Source organism: Carlito syrichta, unplaced genomic scaffold (genome assembly GCF_000164805.1).
Source record: "Carlito syrichta isolate Samal-C Ts95f unplaced genomic scaffold, Tarsius_syrichta-2.0.1 Scaffold302219, whole genome shotgun sequence".
Classification (NCBI taxonomy): domain Eukaryota; kingdom Metazoa; phylum Chordata; class Mammalia; order Primates; family Tarsiidae; genus Carlito; species Carlito syrichta.
Window position 1 is genome coordinate 240946 of NW_007246315.1, and position 13816 is coordinate 254761.

Below are 13816 nucleotides of genomic sequence, written 5' to 3' on the forward strand. Positions count from 1 at the left end.
TCGTTGGAGTCTCACTCTGTCACCCAGACTGGAGTGCAGTGGCCACTCCCAGCCACCACAGCCTCGACCTGCTGGGCTCCAGCGATCCTTCCGCCTTCCCAGTAGCTGGAATTACAGGCATGCGCTACCACACCCGGCTGATTTTTTGATTTATTGTAGAGATGAGGTCTCGCCGCCCAGGCGGGTCTCGAACCCGCGGGCTCAGGCAATTCACTCACCTCAGCCTCCCAAAGGTGCGGGATTACAGGCTGAGCCACCGAGCCCGGCTTCTACTCACTCTTGATCCTCGAAACTGATGGAAATGGAATTTAAAGTCAGTGTCCCTATGGTAGATATTACAAAAACTGGAGGGAAAGAACACAAAAATTTTAAGAAAAAAAATCTGGCCCTTATGAGAAAGCTATGTAGCCCAAAAGAAAAATGCAAAACTATTAATAGGAAAATCTGAGAAGCAATGATAACCCTCCTGAAATAAACCTTGCACATAATGTGAAAAATTTTCAGGAAACAGCTGTTATTCATTCTTAAGGAGATAGAAATATTCATATAAAGAATCAAGAACACAGCAGGATACACTCACTGGATGACAGAGTTAAGATCATCACTGCATACAGTATGAACATTAAAATCAACACTGAAGGAAACTGAGTTAGTGAATCATACACAGATGCAAGACACATATATGGAGCATTGAAAGAAGGTGAGAGAAAATAGCAGACATGGAGAACAGAGTGTGGAGACAACCTGCAAGCAATGGGAATCCCTAAGGGCAGAAGACCAAATAAAAGGCGGTCAGTTTACTAGAACTTTACACCGAAGCCAAATTAAAAAAATGTGGGGAGTGGATACTGGAAATATTCATTCATTGTGTTTGAAGTTATATTTGTAAGCAGAAAAACACACACAGGTATATCTGTTTAGGAAAATAAAAGCATTTTTAGGTTTAAAACCAGGTCACTTTCAAACAGGTGGAAATGAGTCCAGCTTTAGTTTTTCCCACTGTAAAAACTGAATCTAACAGAGAAAACAGAAGAATGGGAGTATAAGGTCAGGGGGGACCTGGGAGGAGGGTGAAATTGACAGAATATTTAAATGGCTGTATGTACCCCTACGTGCTTCTGTGTGCACCGGTATTACTCCAACACCATTTCTACAAAAATCAAGGGACTGTTGCCCCATATACCAGGGACAGAAGTAAAGGGGAAATCTTTTCATGGGAGGATATTGCTGTTCACCAGGGCTGGGTGACCACAGAATCAATTTTCCATTAGGCAAAAAGTAAGCAAGACCATCAACTCAGGAGAAGATAATTGCTGATTAACAAGAGCCATAAGAAAAAAAAGTCATAAGTATTGATTTGGATGAACCTAAGAGTAGATGAAATTATTGAAACAGACGAGACGTAAGAAAAATATAATTGAAACAAACAAATGAAAAAAAGATTTTTCGGTGGCTCAGCCTATAATCCCGTGCTTTGGGAGGCTGAGGTGAGTAGATTGCCTGAGCCCGCGGGTTCGAGACCCGCCTGGACAACTTGGCGAGACCTCATCTCTACAATAAATCAAAACATTAGCCGGGTGTGGTAGTGCACGCCTGTAGTTCCAGCTACTGGAAGGCTGAGGCGGAAGGATCGCCGGAGCCCAGCAGGTCGAGGCTGCAGTGGCCGGGAGCGGCCACTGCACTCCAGTCTGGGTGACAGAGTGAGACTCCAACTCAAAAAAAAAAAAAAAAATATTTTTATGACTCTCAGGATAAACCAAATAAGTATGGGCATGGGAAAGGGTAAAGAGGGTAAAAAGAAAAAGCCAAAAGGTACAGAATTACTTATATTCTTAAAATGGAGTAAAATTATTTGGTCCCAAAACTGTCATCATCATCAAAGCTGTATCAGTACACTTTTTATGTGGCAGGCACCATTCTTGAGTGTTTTTGTCCTCAAAATAAATCTACGTGGTGGGTGCTATTATTGTCTTCATTTCACAGATGAGGAATCTGAGGCCCAAAGAAATAAAGTAACTTGCTCAAGGCCCAGAGCTAAATAAGTGGGATTCTAATCCCAATCTTAATGGCTTCACTCTCTATGACTATTCATAACTACTAAAAGAATAGAGCAGGCACGGGATATGTTTTAAAATAATCACTATTGCATTTAAAGTAATAGCTATTAAAGCAACTTCTATTTGCAAAGGACCTATTATGTGCCAGGCATTGCATGAAGCACTTTACAAACACCAGTTCATTTAGTTCTAACAGTTCTGCAAGACATTGTAAAGGTAAAGAGTGTAAAGGTAAAGCTATTGTAAAGGTACTAAGATTGTAAAGGTACTAAGAATTCTTGCCCAAGGTTGCACAGCTATTAAGATTTGACCCTAAAGCCCAGACTTCTTCTCTACTTACCTAATTTTCATGGATGCACAGGATATTTACATTTAGAATGGCATTAAAGATAAAAGGACATCAGGCCCATTTTATGTTTAAAAGGCAGTGACTGCTTCTGTCCAAGTTATCAAAGGCCTCCAAGTAGCCCACGCATCTGGTAGAGGCTACGTCTCCTTGCTTCTTTACATTTCTTCCTCTCACTGCTGTATTCTGATTTTCCTCCCACTAGGCTGTTTCCTTCCTTCTCTATTGGATTGCTCTGTCTGTTGTCCGTCGCCTTACTCATCAGTGCTCCTATCTTTAGGCACGTGTTCCTCTTGGCATCTTATGATAACAATGATCAAGTATTATATAACTCCAGATTTTTTACCTGATACATACACATGTATGGACATAACTACCTGTTAAGTATACACACTCATACAGCTGCACATATAGAATCTACATATCTTTCAAAATAACCCAACAGCATTCTTCTCAAGAAGTTCATTTGTTCTTCCCTGCCCTTTATGTCTCCGCGTTCCTCTTGTATGTGGATATCTATCAAGGTCCTTACCACATGAAGCTGAAAGTATCTTATTTTCTCAAATAGCTCTTCCACCAGACTGTAAAATCCTATATCTTAACGTCACATCTATATCCAAAACATGCAATACAGACTCTGGTACAAAGTAGACAGTCAAGAAATGTTTATTAATTGAATAATTTAAAAAAAGAGTAGAAAGAAAGCATAAAGAAGGTACTAAATTAGTTGGCAATTCATTTAAAAGAATTAACAATCAAAATATGCAAATAATAAAATGGCCTTGCAGTATCATTCTTATTCTTAATTAAGTCAGCAATAATTTTCAAAAGTAAAATAAATCTCGCCAACGAGGCTATCAATTCTGCCTCTTTTCTCCGTGTTGAAACTGGCAGTCTCCATGCACTGCTGGTGGAAGGCACCCGGCAATGTATGTCAAAAACAATTAAACTATTCATAACCAGCAACCCAATGATCCCATTCCTGGAAACTTATCTAAGAAAATAAATCAACAGAAGAGAATGGCTGTATTTGGGGATATGCTTACCGAAGCATTATGTACTACATAATAATGAAAAACAGGAAACAGACTAATACTCAACAGCAAGATAAAAGCTAAGGAAAATCAATTTGAAGTACTTTTACACATCTATTAAAATTTAACATGATGCCTATAAAGGCAAATGGAAAATGATATAATGCTTGGAAAAAACTGGAATGCAAAATTTATACCAGTTATGCCTGCAGTTCTATAAAAACAATTACCTGTACCTGGACAAAGACTGAAAACATCTCACAAAGACTCACAAAAATGAAAACCATGTTGTGATGATAGGACTAGGTATGTCTTTTACATCAAATTTTCAGATGCAGCTGCTATAATACAAAATAAGACACATGTTTATTTGTTGGACTACTTTAGGCCAGAAGCTTAACTTCCCTCTATGTAGTTTATTCATCTGTAAAATGGGAAAATTTTATTTCTACTGCTTAGCAGAATTCATTAAATTAAGTTAATATACACTATGTGATAAACACACAGCACTTACTAAGTACTCACCATTGTTCTATAGGCACTTTACAAATATTAACTTGTTTAATCATCAAAACATTTTAAGATGATGCACAAAGAAGTTCTATAATCTAGAGTGACAACAGCAAGATTAATAACTTTCAATAGCTTTCCAGTGTCCCTGGGATAAGACCTAGCAGTAACAGCAACTGTTAACTTTTATTGAGTGCCCACAATGTGACAGGCAGTGTATGAAGCACTTTGTCCATATTATCTTATGTTAGGTAGGTACATAAGAGGTCTAACAATTAAGTTCACAAACTCATCCTAGAAAAAGTGCTACATATCTCATTGTTGAATATCACTATGGTTTCCTTCAAAATACTCCTCTTGGGAAGCTATGCACCAATGCCAGCACCTGGTCCACCTGTCAAAGTAATTTTGGAACTCTTTCTGGAATGGCCATCAGAGTTGTCATCACAAGAATGTCAGAGTTTGAATTAGAGCAATAAACAAACACCAAATTTCTTGTTAAACTTGGCAAGAGTGGAAATGAAATCAGGAACATGTTAGTCCAACTTCATGGGGATAATTCCATGAAGAAAATGGCAGTGTACCAATGGATTAAATGTTTTTCTGAGAGGAGAGAAAGTATCACCAATGAAGAGAGGTCAGAACAACCTGTAATGAGCAGAGCTGATGAAAACATTGCAAAAATTCATCAATAGTGATCAAAATCATTGGCTGACTGTGAGCATAGCAGACCAAATAAATATTGATAGAGAAACAGGAAAATCGTAACTGAAAATCTTGGCATGAGAAAGACATGTGCAAAAACAGCCCTGAAGGAGCTCTTACATCACAACAATGCACCAGTTCATTGTGTGAGGGAGTCTTTAGCCAGCAAACAAATAACTGTATTAGAGCAACTTTCCTACTCAACTGATCTGGCCCCCAATGATTTTTTTCTTTATTATATAAAGATAAAGGAAATATTGAAGGAAAGACAGTTTGATGACATTCAGGATATCAAGGGAAATACACTGACAGCCCTGATGGCCATTTCAAAAAAAGAACTCCAAAATTGCTTTGATGGGTAGACTCAGTGCTGGCATCAGTGCACAGTTTCCCAAGGGGATGTACTTTGAAGGTGACTGTCGTCATATTCAGCAATAAAGTATGTAGCACTTTTTCTAGGATGAGCTCATGAATTGTCAGACCTCATAAACGACAGTTTCCCCAGTCCTCAGGAAACTCAGGTTCAGTAACAGGCCAGAGATGGACAGAGCCAAGATCTGAACCTGGGTCTGGTGAGTTCATAGTCAGGTGCTTCCCCACAGTAGGACAGTGTTCAATTTTGTTAGGATGGTATACAAACTCCTTCAGAACCTGAACCTCGCCCACGGTCCCAACACTCCAGACTGGGAGAGTTCTGGGCAGACCTTTTAAGTTCCTGGTCTCTGCTCCTATTGTTCCTTACCTGGTCTTCAGAATTCCTACCCAAAGCTCTGCTTTCTGATACCTCTTGAGTCATAATAAATTGTTCCTTTATCTTCTGCTTATTTACACAGTAATTTGCACTTATAAGTCAGTGTGTAGCATATTATTTTATACTTATTTATCATCCTGTTTCTTCTATACTATGAGTTTCACAAAAGTAAAGACCACGTTTTACATAATTTTGTATATTGTTATATTCCTGCTTCTAAGCACAGTTACCACATTTGATATGAACCCAACAATTACTTGCTGAATGAACAAACACTTGCAGCATGGAGGATACTCCCAAGAATCATTGGTCAACAAATAGAGCATCATTTTCTATGCACAAAAGATAAAGTACCAGGAGCTCATATTTCTGTATTGTTTTTCAAGCTTTGATGCCAAAAGTAGTTAGCTAAACGGGGATAGTTAGCTAAATGCGGATCCCTTCCTCCTTGCCAAGAAGGCTTCCCTGATGTACTAAGTTTGGGTTAGGTGCATACAGTTTTACCACGTGTTTACCTGTTAGGTGCATAAGCATTCTTCATGGAAATACCTGCTCAGTGGTTTGCCCTCCCTTCTAGACAGTGATCTCTCTGAGGACAGGACAGTGGGTAGTCCTTCTAATATCCAAACTGAGGACAATAACTGACATATAGCTGGTAATGAATGCTTATGAGTGAATGAATGAATGAATGGGGTTGGGACATTTTTTTTCCCTAGGCTCTTGATAGTATAGTTCAGTTTGTGGCATGGTCCACTATACCAGCAGTTGACTTAAAAGACCTCTCAATTTCATGGCACTCTGTGAATTTTGTGCAGAAATTAAATTAACAACTTAAAGGATTAAACTACTGTTCTATCTATGTACTCTCTTCAGTGATTAGAAAATTACTAAAAGCTACAACTTCATAAAGGATGTCTTTAAAAACAGAAGAGAACCTTTTGAGAAAATAATAATGTTTCTACTTATTGGAAAACACAAAAAATGAAAAGATTCATTTGGTGGACATGTTCTCTCTTTATCCTCAGATCAATCCACCATTTAAGAACTATTTTTAGAAGGCTCAGTTGATGGAGATACCTTCAAAAAAGGGAGATAAGACTCAGGATACTGAGTCTTTGAACAAAGTTAATTTTAATTATACTGGCCACCGAGGTTACTGAGATATGCCAAACATTTAGCTAATTAGCAGACTCTTGAGACAAGAGGGCCGCTAGAGACAGATACAGTTTTTCCTCATTAATGAGTGATGACAAATTCTAGCTAAATATGCATTTTCATTCTTTCTACAAGTTCACTTTATTTGTTCTTTCTAAAATTCCAATAGCATGAAGTTAAGACTAGGGACCTTCTACTTTAAAGACAATGATCCAACATCAACCACCATATTGGGGAACTTTTTTTTAGGAGAATGAAAAATTGTTAACGTTATCATATTGCATTTAAAACCATGCTCAAAGATCTAATATTATAATTAGAGAACTTATTTTAAAAGTCCTATGAATGATGCTCAACAAAATAGTAAAACCTTGGTTAACAAGCACTGAAGTACCTGAAACCCTCTAACAACTGATAGGTTTTGAGGGCACATGATCGATAGTAATCAAGAAAACAAAGATAAGAGGAATAACAGTCATCTTTCATTAAGTGCTTAATGTGTGCTGCAGTATATTAGGTGTTTTACAAAAATCACTGAATTTATTCCTCAAAACAACTTGGAAAGGTAAAAATCATTATTGCTACCTTATTGATGAGGGATCAGAGTTCATGGAGTTTGAGTAAGATCATCTAGTTGCAAAGTATCTTAGCTAGGTTTAATGCCAAAGCCTTCATTTCTTAGGTATATTATTCATGTCAGCCTACATCTGGGAGATCTTTATGATCAATATAATTGTCTTTGTTTCCCTAGATTAGAGATATTTTGTCTTTAGAGTACTGGGTACTTACAAAGGTGTTTCTTTAAGGATACAAGCACGAGGTGGATGTGTTTATCAACTTTTCTTTTAGAAAAATTACATTCGAGGACACAATCCAAGTTTCTGAAGTTGGTGGATTTCTCACATAAAGTATCTCTATCCACCCTGTTAATGGGTTTGTAGTTACAGCAGATGGCAGTTCCCAAAGATGCCCACTGCAGTATCTCCCATTCCTTTCCTTCCTTAGCCATGCAGCCCTGCCACTCCCCATCAAGAAGTGTGGAGCCTAGTTTTCCAGTCCTTTGCATCTGGGCAGGCACTGTGACTGCTCTGACAAATAGAATTGGAGAAGAGCGGCTGTCTGTAGGAAGCCAATTGTCTGGTGAGAAGTGTGATTGCCCTCAGATCACCATGCTGTGCCAAGCCCAAGCTTGTGGAAAAGTCCTGTATGGACACTTGTCCACCACTGAGCTCACAGTCAACACCAGTGCCAGCTCTGAGTGAGCCGTCTTGAACATCAAACCTTAGGGTGACTTCAACCCCAGCTGACATCGAAATGCAAGTGCATGAGGGAACTAAGCAGGAAATCAATCAATCCACAGAACCATGAGAAAATAACAGTAAGGCACCATATTTTTCAAGGTTTTGTTTTGCGACATTAGATCATCAGAGCAGTGTTGGTGGTGCTTTTGTTCTAGGGTGAAGTAAGCGTATTTCTTGGAAGCAATTGGAAGTTATTTTTGGGGGGTATATTAAAATACCATATATAACTGAAGTGGTGGCTTAGCTATAGGTGAAGTAAATAGATTCTCTTATTGAGGGTTAATAAAGAATTGAGAGCTGGGCTTGGTGGTTCAGCCTGTAATCCCGCGCCTTGGGAGGCTGAGGTGAGTGGATTGTCTGAGCCCGCGGGTTCGAGACCCACCTGGGCAACTTGGTGAGACCTCATCTCTACAATGAATCAAAAAATCAGCTGGGCATGGTGGCACGTGCCTGTAATTCCGGCTACTCAGAAGGCTGAGGTGGAAGGATCGCTAAAACCCAGCAGGTCGAGGCTGCAGTGGCCAGGAGCAGCCACTGCACTCCAGTCTGGGCGACAGAGTGAGACTCCAACTCAAAAAAAATAAATAAATAAATAAAATAAAATAAAGGATTGAGGAGCTACAAAAATTTACCTGCACAAGCATCCTATTTAAATTTTAGTCTATTTAGAGAATTTATGGCTATTAATATGAATAGGCTATACAGGTGTTACGTTTCAAAGTTGATGCTTTTATTTTTATCGGTAAAACAGAGTGGGTTTTTGCAGAATGAATAGATATACAGTCTTTGGAGTTAGTTGGCCAAAAGGCTGTCAAACAATTCTTATTTGTAAAAGCAATAGCCAAAACATGACTTAGTCCCTGACCAGCTTTGGAAAGTCAATCACCTAATTTATGTTTGGATTACCTGCCAAGTTCTGTCCAAGCAGATAAGAGAGAAGCACTAATGATCCCAAGTAAAAGAATAAAACACTGGGAACAGGAGGAGGCTTAAAAAATACTTAGAGTTTTGTTTTGTTTTGTTTTTAAGATGTGGGGTACAATTCTGGATTAGGTATACAAGTTATTTGGAGGCTTTTATATATGATAAATTAAGGTTTAGATTTACAAAAAATCTTTCATAGGTGATATCAGAAGGCTAGTACAAAATCAGACAAATCCATTTAGCTTCTGGGAGTATTGTTCAATTTTTGGTGTTTTTAGCAATGACTTAAAGCCAGGCAAGATATTGAATCATCAAGAAAAATTTACTAATATTCAAAAGTCTGCATTTACTAACAAGGAGAAGGCAAATATATCTCAGAAAACTTTCAACAAAGCTCCCTGGGCAATTTGGTTAACTCAACATTTTCTGTCATTAACTCTAACAATATAAGTTTTAAATACTTGCCATTTTGCTAAATAATGGGAATAGTTCCACAACAGTACTTTCACTTTATCTCTTAAAGAACTCCTACAAAGCCAAAGTAATTTGTCCACATGGTGAATGTAGTTAGTTTCTAACTTAAAAAGTACTGGAATTATACTGCTACAATAATTAATCTACCACTCCACCTACAGCAGAATAAAGTTTCCACTGGTTCTCAACTGAAATAGAAATTGGGCAACTGGATCATCTCTCTTCTCTCACAGAGATGCTCATTACAAGAAGAAAAGCAACTAACTTTTCATGTAGCACAAATGCTGCCGTTCTGCCCAGCTGTAAGTCCTTATGTTTTAAATCCTTTTTGTATAATTTCATTTTCCTGAGCTTTAAAGTAACACATCACTATGGGGATAAACTTTTTAAATATAGAAAAAAAATGAAAAAGAATTTCTCATAACCCTGCCACCCAGAGAGAATCCTTGGACCCTTTTGGTCAGTTAACACCAGCACATTTCTCTAGTAGGTTATTCTTACAGATGCGTTTCATGAGCTAATCATGAGATTCCTGTGTTTACCATAACCTTTGATAGCCCCTGCTTATACAATCAAAACCCTCAGTCAGTCTTTCTTAATGCTGATATGGATACTTTCTTGACTTAAAAAGAAAACAAACACAGAAGCCACATGATGGAAAAGAAAGATGGCCCCAAAGAATAAAATTAAAACTAGTAGATAAAGCTGGAAACATGATTTAATCACACTGAACCATAATAGGAAGAGTACCCTGTATACATTTTAAGATAATTTGATGACAAATTAAGATGTTATAGCTGGAAGTCAATTTTCCATGGAAACTAATGGTATGAGAATAATTACTATAATAACCAAATTACATATAAAAATAAAACAAAGGAGTTTTGTTTTTGTTATTGTTTTTTGAGTCAGTCTCACTCTATTGCCCAGGCTAGAATGCAGTGGCACGCTCACGTCTACTGCAGCGTTGACCTGCTAGGTTCAGATGATCCTTCTGCCTCAGCCCTACAGGTAGCTGGAACTACAGGCATATGCCACCACACTTGGCTAATTCTTTTACTTATTGTGGAGATAAGGTCTCGCCCAAGTTGCCCAGGCTGGTCTCAAATCCCTGGGCTCAGGCAATCCTCTTACCTCCGCCTCCCAAAGTGCTGGGATTACAGGCATGAGTCACCATGCCCAGCCTACAAAAATAAAACAAAGAAGGTTTTCATAGTTAACTCTAAGTTTAAAGTGAAAGTTTGTTTGTTTTCTGTTTCGCCTTGGGGATATGTTTACTTTTGCTAAAAGCAGTGCAAACTATCACCTTATTGCAAAAGCTTAGATGCAGGCAAGTCACTGTTTGGGGAGAAAATAAATAAATCATGATTCCTCCAACTCAAAAAATATTGTTACTTTAACAGGTGATTTCAATGTACTCGTCCAACTGATAAATGCTTTAAGAATTTTGAGAATGTTTTCTACGATAAAGTGAATATAGCCAACAGTAACCCAGTTAAAGATTTTAGTCTGAGTTCAACTCTCTTGTCATTTACTAGACCACAAGCTACCCTGAGAGTACAGCAGAAACCTAGCAAATGTTGATGTTCCCAGTCCACAGCACCGAGGAAAGGCGTTCCTCTTTAGGAGTCTGGAACTTGTTGAATGACCCTAATCATTGAGTATCTAGTGAAACTCTGCTGTCCAGCTGCATTTATATGTGTAATTCAATACTACTGGAATAAGATGAATACTTCAAAACCATTAAAAGAATACTATCCCAGGTTTGTATCCCAATCAAATAGAAGGATGTACAGATGGATAGGTGAATAATTGACTGTAGAAGAATATTTTAACCTGGGAACATTTTCTACTGATGACCTGATTCCTTCTATCTTATGCAATGCTCTTATGGGGCATAATCTTGGTTCAGATTCAAATACAGCAAAGGATGGGTCAACTTATCTGGATAAGGGTCAAGGAGGCTGTTACTTAGGAATTCTCCAGAAAGCTACCCAGTCTTATTGTTTTATATTCATATGTGAAGATAAAAGTAACAATTTCTCTTTTGAGATACCAATGAAAGAAAAACATAAAATTCCAGCCAAAAAAGAAATGTAAGAAATACGATCTATTCATTTTGCCAGCAAATATTTGTTAGCACCTGCTCTATGTCAGGTCCTGAATAAAACAGACAAAGATCTCGCCCTGTGGAGCTTGCTTATACACACATTTTGAAAAGTGCAAATGGCTGAGCTTGGTGGCTCATGCCTGTAATCCCATCACTTTGAGAAAGTGGGATGGGATGACTGCTTGAGTCCAGGGTTTCGAGACCAGCCTGGGCAACATAGCAAGACTTTGTCTTTACAAAAAAAAAAAAAAAAATTAGCTGGGTGTGGTGGCATGCACCTGTAGTTCCAGCTGCTTGGGAGGATGAGGTGGGAGGATCACCTGAGCCCAGGAGGTCAAAGCTGCGGTGAGTCACGGTAATGTCACAAAGTGAGACCCCGATTCAAAAAAAAAAAGGGCAAACTCATTACTGTAGCAATCAAAACAGTGTAAATCAAAACAAAAAGACACAACTGTTTATAAACACCAATTAAAACTTGTCAAATTATCCGTAGTGGTAAAGAGTCAAGAGAAAAGGCCACTCTCATATTTTGGTTGTGGGAAGACAAGTTGATTATGGTTTGTTTTTTTTTTTAGATGGAGGGCAATTTGGTAACAAACAACAACAACAACAAAACCTCTTTGTCTCAAGAATCCTACATATTATAATTCATCCCGAAAGAGTGATTAGAGATACAAAGTACTATGAAAAATTGTTCATTAAAGTTTTAGTTAATACTCAAGTGGCATTTCACAGTGTGAAGAGTTCAGGTCCTTTATTAAGGCTTAAACACATTTTATAACTTAGCTAGTAGGTTGTAACTTAGACTATGTGCTTACAGAAAAGTGAGAGAGAACAGAGAGTTCCCATATGCCCCATACTCAGTGATCCCTTTTATTAACATTTGACATTGGCCGGGTTCGGTGGCTCAGCTTGTAATCCCAGCGCTTTGGAGGCCAAAGTGAGTGGATTGCCTGAATCTGTGGGTTCGAGACCCACCTGGGCAACTTGGCGAGACCTCATCTCTACAATAAATCAAAAATAAGCTGGGCATGATAGCGCATGCCTATAGTTCCAGCTACTTGGAAGGCTGAGGTGGAAGGATGACTGGAGCCCAGCAGGTCGAGGCTGCGGTGGCCGGAGCGGCCACTGCACTCCAGTCTGAGTGACAGAGTGAGACTCCAACTCAAAAAAAAAAAGTGACATTTAGACAGTACATCTGTCACAATCAATAAACTAACAGTGACTGATATTCTCTTATCATAGTTTTTACTTAGTATCCTTTTTCTGTTTTAGGATCCCACTTAAGAGACCTTATTACATTTAGTTGCCATGTCTCCTTAGACCCCTTCTGGTTGTGACAATTCTCCGATCATACTTTTTTTTGATGACCTTGATAGTTTTCAGCAGTACCAGTCAGATATTTTGTAGAATGTCTGTGGGGTATGGTCTGGACACAGATTGTTTCCCTCTCCCTTCTCTCAGGAGCCGCCCCTGGCCAAGGCTGGTCTCTGGAAAAGATGCACATTCCCGTAATGAGTCACGGGGTGCAGGTAATTGAGCAGAGTGGAAAGCACTGTGGTCGTCACATGTAACCAATGTAATTGTGAACATGGGACAGAGAACTGATTAGTTGACTTCCTTGTCTATAGAACTGTTTGCCCCAAAGTGTGGTTTCTTTCAGCACTGACCTGCTGCCATCGGTGCCTCCTGTAAGTTCTAATTAACCAATTTCTTTCCCTGCTGAACCTCTGAGTGACTTGTTTGGATTATGTAAAGAACCTTATGCGCAAGCCCTCTCAGCTTTGGGGCTAACACATTACAATGTCCCTCAACTGGGGAACATTTTTCTCCTGATTATAATGAGGTTATGAGTTTTAGGAGGAAGATCACAGAGGCAAAATGCTGTTCTCCTCACACCGCCTCTCAGGAGCTGCCCCTGAGTACATGCTATCAACTTATCATGACTGATGTTAATTTTGATCACCTAATGGTGATCACCTCCATGGTAGCTTTTGTCAGATTTCTTCATTGTAAAATTCCTCCTCCCCATTTCCATACTGAACTTTCTGTAAGGAAGTCACCATGTGCAATACACAGTAACTGGGAAGTCATGCTCACCTCCTCAAGGGTGGAATATCTACATAAATGATTCAGAATTTTTCTGCATAGATGCATCAGTTCTTCTCCATTGAGTTCTTTAATCATTTCTTTATGTCGGTATAGACTCATGGATATTTATTTTATACACTGTGTGATGCATATACTCTGTACACTATACTAGATTTACAGTAGAGTCTAATACTACATTATTCACTTTGTTGTTCAAATTGTTTCAGCTCTGATGATCTGTAACTTGTTCAGATGGCTCCTGATTCCTTTTGACAAACCCCATTACTGTGTGTGGGCCTGTGTGTGTGTGAGCACTTCCTGACTTTCTGACACTACAAAATGCACCAGGAGCCTCTTA

At 38.7% G+C, this 13816-nt stretch overlaps 1 protein-coding gene across 1 annotated transcript in view; it reads right to left on the minus strand.

The window, feature by feature from the left end:
• The window catches only part of CUNH1orf21 (chromosome unknown C1orf21 homolog), a 156462-nt gene that overhangs the window by 89699 nt on the left and 52947 nt on the right, over positions 1–13816 (minus strand). The window lies entirely within an intron of this gene.